The following is a 10299-nucleotide window of genomic DNA, read 5'->3' on the forward strand; positions in this document are numbered from 1 at the left end:
GGGAAGAGACTGGACAAAAATCGTGCACCTATGGATGAGGACAGTGGGTGGGGAGTGAGGGCGGAGGGTGGGGCGGGAACTGGGAGGAGGGGAGTTATGGGGGGGAAAAAAGAGGAACAAATGTAACCTGAACAATAAAGATTTAATTTAAAAAAAAAAGAAAGAAAGAAATAGGAGATTATGGATTTGTCCTCTACACCTACCTGGCTTTGGAACCTCAGCCCTAATTTAGGAGAGATGTGGCTGTGCCCTATGACTATTGCTGCAATTAGCACCTTTATACTCAACAGGGAAGATCAGTTCAAAGGCTATTTGGGTTGATGGCCTTGTCCTCTGATGGCCTCATGAGTCATGGTGGTCTGCCTTAGAATCACCTGGGTATCAAAAACAGGAAGGAAAAAAAACTATTATATGATGTGTGGCCCTCTAATGCCCTTTGGTAACCTTCAGAGTTCTGTGGTAACCATATCTGCACCCTGACCTGGAAATTCGGCCAGTAACCTTCAGGAACCGGTTACTCACAGTATTCAAGTACGAACTAACTGAATGATCCTGACTAAGGAAAACTTTCAGCCAAGGGCACTGAACTGAATGGGGTTTTCGTATTTCACTCACAACTCCACTTTAATAAAGTAGAAAGGAGATTGGAAAGCAAATAGAAAATGATTATTTTCTGTCTGATTTTCCTTCAGGGAAATGTCCATTCAGTGCCTGCCTATCAGCCACAGAGCTACAAGCTCCCCTTTCTTCCTTCCCTGAGCTCGAGTCCTCGGAGGTGTTATGGAAGGCTTTGCGATATCATTAGGGGGTTGCGGGGCGGGGAGAGGGGTCTTGTGTTTCAGACTGATTTGACATTCTTCTTATGATGCCAATTTGGACAGATTAGTAAAGACCAATGAACACGATACCTGTGGTATCAAGAGGAAGAGGTGTGTTTTGTTTCCAGCTGCAGATTTGATGGCAGGTGAACTTTTTAGACTGAGCTATCAGAATGTAAGAACATAAGAAAAGTTGGGGTGGTGGTGTGGGGGGATAATCACACGTTTTGATTGTACTGTATACCCTGGGGCTGTACTGTTCACTCGGCATTCACTAAACCCACAGGATGGCTTTCTCTTTTACAGTCTGGTAAATTGTTTCCCTAAAGCTGCCAGTGTTTGCAGCTCCAGTAAATTGCTCAACTTCATATATTTCATGTGGCCCAAGGAAGGCCCAGTTGGCAGACCCTACTTCAAATCCTAGAGGCAGTGAGTACATGGAAATATCTTTGGGACTCTTGCTTGTTAGGCATATGGCAAGTTCACAAAGCTAGACATTTTATCAGGACAAGGAATACATTTGCCAAGGAAAACATTACAGTAAAAATGAATGTAGGGAGAAGAAAACATAAAAATAGAAGTCATCATGCTGCTAAACTTCATTCTTAAAAAGGCAAGTTGCTATTATTGCAGAAGACACTAAGGATCAGAGCATAATATAATAGGAAGCTGTTCATAATTATCATTGATGTGCTCTAAGTGTTGTAATTAGTATCTTCATACTGGTGCTATCAGTAACACATTCCTTTCCTCTACGTGTGTTACAATTTACGGTTTGCTAGCTCACAATAGTACTGGAACACTCCACAAATCTCACTCCCCAGCCAGGGAAAGGCCCCAGCTCACGAAGCATGTGGTCTATTTTTACACTTAGATTTACAGTGGACTGGCACTCACATACTGACAAGATCCACAGTGTATGGGGGACGGGGAGAGGTTACTAAAGTGTTTTTTAAAAACTTCCTTTGCTTTCTGACAAAGGAAACAATTCAGAAATCTCCAAATTGTCTTGCTGCTTGAGCCTCTACCAAATTTGAAATTGTTTCCCTTTAGTCCTATTATTATAGGTTTTTTTTCTTCTTCAGTGAAGTGTGTTGGTGATGTCAGTGGAAGTTGCCTACATTTTTTAAAAAAATCTCATTTCTGAAAGAATATTTTTGAAACTTTTTTTCTTTACCTCCTTTTCAGCTTTTGTGAAAATGATACACATATAAATAAAAATAAAATACCACACAAATGCCATGCATGCTTTCCTCCCACCCCCCTTCACCCCCTTCCCAAGACAACACTGCTCTCTGGTAATGGATGCTCAGGTGATTCCTTGCTTGATCTTTACATTGCTATTTTTTTTTTTATTCATTGTGTCAATTATCTGTTGACCTTTTCTATTTGTTCACTTCCATTACCCTTCTCCCTTCCCAAATTGATGGTTACTTTTAATTATTCTATTGCTAATCTTTGTACTTTAAAAATAATAGTTTTAAACCTCTATTTATTGTTCCATCTATTTATATAGTACATCTTGACTCTCCATTCTGTTAGTTGAAAATATTAATAATCCCAGTGGAAACAAAGCTTGAGTTCACTTTAAAAATTTTCTTATGTTTCCTGAATGATTTGTTTCTTCAGGAGTCAGGTATCATGTTTAAATTACTTGGCTTTTCTTTGTAGGGCTTCTAATTTGTTTTTAAAGAGGAGTGGTGAACTTTGGTTATCCACCGATATTTAAGAACAAAGGGCTGAGTTGATTTTTCTTAATACTTGGTGTGGGTTTTCCCTGTTGCTGTGTATGTAGGTCTGATTTCCTGTTCTGTGCTGTCCCTGAATTGGAAGGCTGCATGGGCCATTGGTGCTGTGGGGGGCTTGTCTCCTGGTAGTTTCACGTTAGGATCAACACTGAGAAGGGGCTAGATTCCTGTCAGGAGTTTCTGTGGCTGTGGGGGATGGGGTGGGGGCTCCAAATGCCTAAGGGGAGTGATTTACTCTAGAGTAGCGGTTCTCAACCGCCAACCTGTGGGCCGCGACCCCTTTGGGGGTCGAACGAACCTTTCACAGGGGTCGCCTAAGACCGTCAGAAAACACATATGTAATTACATATTGTTTTTGTGATTAATCACTATGTTTTAATTATGTTCAATTTGTAACAATGAAAATACATCCTGCATATCAGATATTTACATTACGATTCATAACAGTAGCAAAATTACAGTTATGAAGTAGCAATGAAAATAATTTTATGGTTGGGGGTTACCACAACATGAGGAACTGTATTAGAGGGTTGAGGCATTAGGAAGGTTGAGAACCACTGCCTTAGAGTGTTGGAACATATTCTAGCCTTTCTGGTTCTCTCCAGACAGTTATTTGTTTTGGGGGGTGGTTTTTTGTTATTTTATTTTTAGCTTTTTATTTTAAACTAATTTCAGACCTAGAGAAAAATTCCAAAAATAATAGAGTGTTTCTGTATATCCCTTACCCAGCTTTTCCTAATGTTAGTGTCTTACATATAGTACAATTTCCAGGCAGTTTAAAAAATTTTTAATAGATAAAGAGTCCCCCAATAATTTGTCCACAAGTAAAATTTTGGCACAGTACATGGACATAACGCAGGGGATAAGGAAAAGAATGAAGGGCACTCCCAGGCCCTGTATGCCTTAGGCAGACTTCCATGAACCTCTCTCTTTTACACTCTCTTTCAGAATCTCAGTCTCTGTTGCTGCTGCCCAGTGAGCCTTGGGTCTTACTGGTTTACTGGTACATTGCCAAGCAGCTCATGCCCACCCTCCCACTTTCCCAAAGTTTTCTCCTATATCTTCTTCTCTGGGAAACCTTGGGTTTTGCTCTTAAAACCTTCAACTGATTAGATGAGCCTTCATACCGTGCCTCCCACCCCCATCCACCCAAATTAAGGAGGGTAACCTCTTTTATTTAAAGTCAAAAATCTTAAATGTTAATCACATCTACAAAATACCTTCACAGCAACATCTAGACTAGTGTTTGTTCAAACGGAGGGACACCATAGCCTACCCACGTTGACACATAATATTCATCATCATCTACTCTGTTCTCTGCCATCCTGTCCTTGACCTCCAAAACTTTGTCAAAATCTGTCTTCTTCCCCTGATGTCCCTTTCTCATTCCTTTCACTGTTATGTACCTCCCTCTTTCAGTATCATTTTATTAGATTCTAGGGAGACAATTGCTTGTACTCATTCCACCATATTCTACAAGAAGAAAACACAGTTTATTTGTTACAGAGAACCTGATTGCTCATGCAAGTGCCTCTCCTAAGCATTGGTGTGTCAACAGAGGTCAGCATTCATTTTGAGATAAAAAAAAAAAAAAGAATCATGTGATTCAGCTCAAATATATTTGCTTTACATATTACTCTAGACAGATTTATCAATGTTGATGCTTAAGTATCTATTGCATTGTACTTACTTAGAATTTTTCAACTAATCATTTTATTTGATCTATCTAAATGAAATTATTCTCCTATTTGCTTGGATATAAGTCCATTCGACTTTGAAGTATTTGAAAAATCTTCAAAATATGAATTTTAAGCTTTACAATCTGAACTTTAACTTTCTTATTTTAATTTTTAAAATCATAAACAAAGCTTTTTCGAGGGCTTATTCACCTATGTAATTCATAATACCTAGAATAGTGCTTTGTCCAAAGTAGGCACTCAAATTTTTTTTTAAATATGCTTACATTTTCCAAAAATTCTGTAGCTTTGTATAACAATGGTATAACTTAATATGGTACTGTAGAGATTTCAAATGCTTTAATTTCTGGTATTTCATTCACTGCTCACATTTGATGCTACTTGTGGGGTTGGGAAGTAAGCAGACATTTTTAGAACACTTGGTAGGACACTTGGGCTTTGTCTGAAGTGGTACATCATTTGCCGAGGTCATGTACCTTACAGCTTCTGAATCTGCTTGATTCCAGATCTTCTGACTCCTAATTCTGTATCTTAATTATGCATATGTTTTCATATGCTGTACATCATCTGGGGAACATTAGACAATGAGCACTGTTCTATAAATCCTAGTATTGTTAGATATGCTTGCGATGGACTCACACTCATGGGTTGTGCTAATGATCTAAACTATCTGTTTCTTTTATAAGAAGTTAAGTTTCCTTGGATAGTCAATCCACCCTACTGTGTCCTTGCTTCTTCCGTACCCAGGGACCAAATAGAGTCATGCATGAAAAATGCTCCTAAGGTCAGGCTCTGTCTCCTGGCAAAAGTGTGTTTACGAATCAGAAACCACCGTGTATTTTCAAAACCAGAGCCTCCTTACCACTATGAAAAACTCATCCATACAAAAACATCAAATTAAACCTATCACATATTTACTAATAGCAAACAGAGCTGCAATCCTTTCCCTCCCATATCTCCACATCTTGTCAAAAATCAAATTGTGGTTTAATTAAAGAAGTAAATGAAAAGTAATGATGTCTTGTTAAAAATAAAAATAGTACTGACTCACTGTCACAAATATATTATTTTCTTTTTTTAAAAGAAATACCGAGTGTCTTAATTTAGTATGAAACATACATGACAAAAAGCTAAGAATAGTCCCCCAAAGTGAGGCCCCATCATTATTTGAATTAACTTTCTCCCACCGCTACCTGGAAGTGGATAGGGGGACAGTTTTCTTCCCAAATACTCTTTTCCCAGTTTTTCTTTATTCCTCTTTTTCCCCCCCAGCTCTGCCTCTGAGACCTCCCTCCTGCCCTCCCAGTCCCAGCCTTTCCACTGGACTCATGCACAAACTGGTAGCTTTAAATGCCTAACTAATCTTTGTTGCAAATGATGTATATTATTTAGAACTGTCTCAGGCCAGGTCTCATATTATTCCGCTTTGGTTGCCAGAGGTTTAAAGGATTAAACAGACCTTTAAGTACACATTTCCTGTTATCACTTCTCATATTTCAGAGCAGAGGAGCATCCTTTGGGTCTTGTGTTCCTAACCTCGAGTCTGTGACTTGGCTTTTGGGACCTGTGACTCCCCAGAAGGGAAAGGTGGAATAATGTGAACACAAATGCATTTTCTCTGGAGTGGCTCTCTAGTTGTCTTAAAAGGGACCCATGACCCGGGAATGTCAAGAAGCATGACTGGCTCTCAGAGGCCCTTTGCTTCCACCACCTTCACTTTTCACTTGAGGTCTGGGCTGGGCTCTGGCATTGATCTGCAGACCCTGAGCAGCAGCCTGTTTCCTGTCTGGTTCTTCTGTCCACCTTTCCCGAGCTGCTGAGCTTCACCTACCCTGCACGCTCTCTCCGTGTGCTGCCCTTGGCTGCACCTAACCACTGCTTGGCTTTCCTTACTCCTTTTCACATCCCCGTCCTGGCGTAGAAGGTATTCCTGTCCTAATTTTCTAAGCACCTTTACTCCGGTGTGGTTTATCCTAGAGTTTCTATACTGAATATAGAGAATCACCGGAAGTTTTTCTCTACCCTCTCTGTCTGATCAGTGCACCTGGCACATCCCAGAGCCACTGCCTTCCTTAACGAGTGACACATTCCCTTCCCATGGAATCACATCCCTCAAAGGACCAGTAGCATCCTTGTGCCCTGAGGAATCCTGGCACTGTCTTCCCTCCAAACCCCTAAAACTGCCAGATTCCACACTAACTTAGAATACCCCCTCCCCCTCTCCCTCCAGTCCTATTATTACAGTCAGCTTCAGTTCATGAGCAGGTTTTACCTTGCTTCAGCCTCACTTTAATAATCTCTCTCTCTCTCTCTCTCTCTCTCTTCTACATTTCTGGCTAATTTTTCAATTTTAGTATTGGAAAAAAAATAGCCAACCCGGATCAAATATGAAAAACGTAAAAGAAGTTGGGCATAGATAAAAGATAAGAAAAAGATAAGAGGACATAGACTTCCAGTGCTTTCTTTTGGTTTGGGCCTCATCTAGCAGAACCCCTTGCATCCCGTGCTCCTTCTGACTTGCTGCCCGAAAGTGTCTACAATGCGGAGGGGGCACAGCTGGAAAGTAAGCTGAGGGATCTGGCTCTTCGGCCATATGAGCCCCAGTGGACTGACCCCAGCATCATAAATCAAGTTGGCAGTGAGGGTGGATTTGGGGCCCTGAGTAAACTGCTATTCCAGTCCAAAGTTAGCTTGCCACGAGGTCTGCATTCTGAGCCTGCTGACACTTCCTCCGATAGCCTTTGCTGATATACAAACGAGAGAATTCAAGCCCTTATTTAGATCCCTGCTGAAAGTCTGTTCTGAGCTGCTGCATTGCTGTTTCCAATACACAATCCAGAGCTGAAGAAGTGACCAGCCTGTGGCCTCATGACTCAGGAAAGCCTGGTCATGGGCAGTGGGCTAGTTCCTGTCCTCAGATAGGGACCGGGACACCAGGGCCCTGCCAGATTCTTGTACACCCCTTCCCTCCTATTCTGAGGCCAGATTCTTGTACACCCCTTCCCTCCTATTCTGAGGCCAGATTCTTGTACACTCCTTCCCTCCTATTCTGAGACCACTTGCAGAAGGGATCATCGGTCCCTTCATTACTGAAAAATAAGTAGCTCTCTTAGGAAACCAAAGCCATCTGGGAGGTTCTAATGTTAGTGTGGAATTTTTTTTTATTCCTCTTTTTTCTCCCCAGCTCTTCCTTGGAGGGAAGACAGTGCCAGGATTCCTCAGGGCACAAGGATGCTACTGGTCCTTTGAGGGATGTGATTCCATGGGAAGGGAATGTGTCACTCGTTAAGGAAGGCAGTGGCTCTGGGATGTGCCAGGTGCACTGATCAGACAGAGAGAGGGTATGTGCACCATCCAGATACCGGATTCCTCCACATGTTTCTTAATCTAGCACTCCTCCTGCAGAAGAAAGATAATGAAGGCATGCACTGCTGACTCCACAAGAAGCCTTTTGCACAGTTAAGAATCATCAGTGAGACTTTGCAAAGTATTTCAGAGCCTACTGCTACCACGTATCTCAGCTTAATCTATCTAATGGGCCTGTGGGAGGAGAAAAAATATGATCAGTTGCAAATGTGAATAGGGTGTCAACAACAACCTAAACTCATATGTTACAATGGAATTTTCCTCCTGTCACATAGCACATTGAGCTTTCCTGACTTCTAATCCAGCGTCCCTCCACGCACCATACTGCTTTCACACACCACCGCTCCTTCCCACATTGTAAGAAACTAAAGCAGCACAAAATGTTGGGACCTGGCTGTGCACCTGTCAGGATGAGTTGTAAGGTCCACAGTGCCCTCAGCCAGCTGAGTCATTTTGCCTTGCATCAAAGGAGTCACCCTAATGTGAGGCCTTGTGGGAAACAGACAAAATGGTTCTGAGTCGTCACCCAGTTTTAACAGTGTGACAAAAGCAATGCAGAACAAGGCATGTGTATCCCACTCCACCCCCCACTTTCCCAGGGCCTTCTTTGTGCCAGGTACTTTGTGCTTCATGTCAAATTTAATTAATACTCAGAGCATTTTCATGAAGAAGGTACACTTAGCCCAGGCTACATATAACAAAATCAAGGGTAGAGAGTTAGTTAACATGTCCCAGGTATCACAGCTATCCTTGGTATTCAAGGTTGGCACCCAGGTCTTCTGTCCTTGCTTGTCCTACTAACCCCATGCTATTGTGGCAGGCTCTTAGATCCCGGAACTGCACATTAGAGTCTTCTGGGGACTTTGAAAATGAGTAAGTCAGAACCTCTATGGGTGGGGCCCAGAGAAGAGCCCTAGGGAAGAGCTGACAAGCACTCAGTTTCCCCTCTAGCACTGAGAGTATAGCTTGCCTCACCGTCATCCCAGGGCCCAGCATGGCCCCGAGCAAAATCACCTGCTCTTCTTTCCCCATCCCTGCCCTCCAGATGGAGTTGTTCCCTGCAGTTCATTCAGCTTAGGGCTCAGCCACAGTGCAGGAATGACTGGAGAGGAGGTGACTGAGCTGAGCAGGCAGAGCTGAGCAGGCAGGCTGTGATGTGGGTCTGGGCCAGGGAATGTCACTGGAGGGTGCAGAGGCCGGCAGGCAGGAGAAGATCTGGGGCATAGGAGAGTCTAGCATAGTGATGGATGAATTAGACTTTAATATGAAGTAAAGATGACTCGGTTTTAAAGTTAGCGTGGGCAGGGGTTTTATCCTTAACAAAAAGGAGTACGTGAAAAGGAATATTGTGTTTGGAGAGGGAAACTGTGCATGCTGAGTCTGAGGTGTTATAAGAACTTGCTGTGGAGATGTCCACTGGCAAGTGAAAACTGCTGATGAGAGACAATAGGACTTGCTCAGTTTCCCAAATGCATTAAGATGTGATGCAGACTCTCTGAAGAAGGTGCGAAAGCAAATAGCAAGAACAGTGCACCCAGGTTCCTTTGGAGCATTCAGATAATACTCTTGTGCGTGTGTACATCTTGGAAACATTATACTAAGTGGGGGGAAAAAACAGACAAAAGGCCGCATGTGTATGATACCATTTATGTGGAGTGTCTACAATAGGCAAATCCATGGAGACAGAAAGTAGATTACTGGTTTCCAGGGGCTGGGGAAGAAAAGAGTGGGGAGTGACTGCTAATCGACATGGCATTTCTTTTGGAGGTGATGCAAGTGTTCTAAATTGATTATAGCGTTGATTGCCCAGCTCTGTGAATATGCTAAAACTCACTTAAGTAGGTGAATTGTATGGTACGTGAATTATGTCTCAATTTGAGCAAAATATAAATTGTCATTATTTGGCTAACTGAAAATAAAGTCCAAACCAAAAATGAATTCTATCCAACCTTTAACTCGGGTATACGTGGGCAGCTTGGCTCCTTATGCAGAGGAAACACACCTTTTTCTTCAGCTCCCCTTCATAGTTTACCTTAATTTTCAGTGCAAGAAACAAAAACGTGTGAAGTAGGTGTTGGAAGAGCGGTTTAACATATAATTAAATTCTCTATTTAAAGAACCACATTTGTTTACAGGAGAGAAAAGGCCCTTGATTCTTTACTGCCTTGTATGTTCCCTGTGAGAACCATTCTTACTTGGGCCCTGTTTAACATATGGGTTCTTATATATTTAGGAATTGAAAAAGTGGGAAAGAAAAGGAAAGATGAAACACGGATTCTTCCTTTGGGATTTACACTAAAATGTGAATTTTATCTTGGTCCACCATTTTTAAACCTGAAAAGTACAGTTGTTTAGACAGTGACACAATGTTTGGACAGTGGTCATTGGGTTCTCCTTAGAACACGTTGGAACTGGGTATTGAAAAATATGAGATAACCTGAAACTTAGAAAGGCACAGTCTATCAAGTTAATTTGAAAGGAAAGGATTAACAAAATTAGAAGGTGCTGTTTGAAAATGGACTTAACAAAAACCAAGATGGCGGCATAGGTTAACGCAGGAGTTTGCTGCCTTGAACAACCACTTCAAAAATACAACTAAAAGACGGAACGGACATCATCCAGAACCACAGGAAGGCTGGCTGAGTGGAAGTTCTACAACTAGGAGGAAAG

General features: G+C 41.9%; 1 protein-coding gene and 1 long non-coding RNA gene across 2 annotated transcripts in view; both read left to right on the plus strand.

The window, feature by feature from the left end:
- Positions 1 to 4057, plus strand: part of LOC106727737 — a 20453-nt gene extending 16396 nt beyond the window's left edge. The window contains exons 3-4 of the long non-coding RNA XR_001363968.1: positions 882 to 964; positions 4047 to 4057. This is a non-coding gene — a long non-coding RNA (uncharacterized LOC106727737). The remainder of the gene's footprint in view (positions 1 to 881; positions 965 to 4046) is intronic.
- Positions 4058 to 4949: 892 nt separating this feature from the next.
- Positions 4950 to 10299, plus strand: part of MARCH3 (membrane-associated ring finger (C3HC4) 3, E3 ubiquitin protein ligase) — a 105340-nt gene continuing 99990 nt past the window's right edge. Inside the window, exons 1-2 of the mRNA XM_014547321.1 lie at positions 4950 to 5047; positions 7655 to 7775. The gene's annotated coding sequence lies outside the window, so the exon portion shown is untranslated. The remainder of the gene's footprint in view (positions 5048 to 7654; positions 7776 to 10299) is intronic.

The sequence above is a fragment of the Myotis brandtii genome, unplaced genomic scaffold (genome assembly GCF_000412655.1).
Source record: "Myotis brandtii unplaced genomic scaffold, ASM41265v1 scaffold470, whole genome shotgun sequence".
Classification (NCBI taxonomy): Eukaryota; Metazoa; Chordata; class Mammalia; order Chiroptera; family Vespertilionidae; genus Myotis; species Myotis brandtii.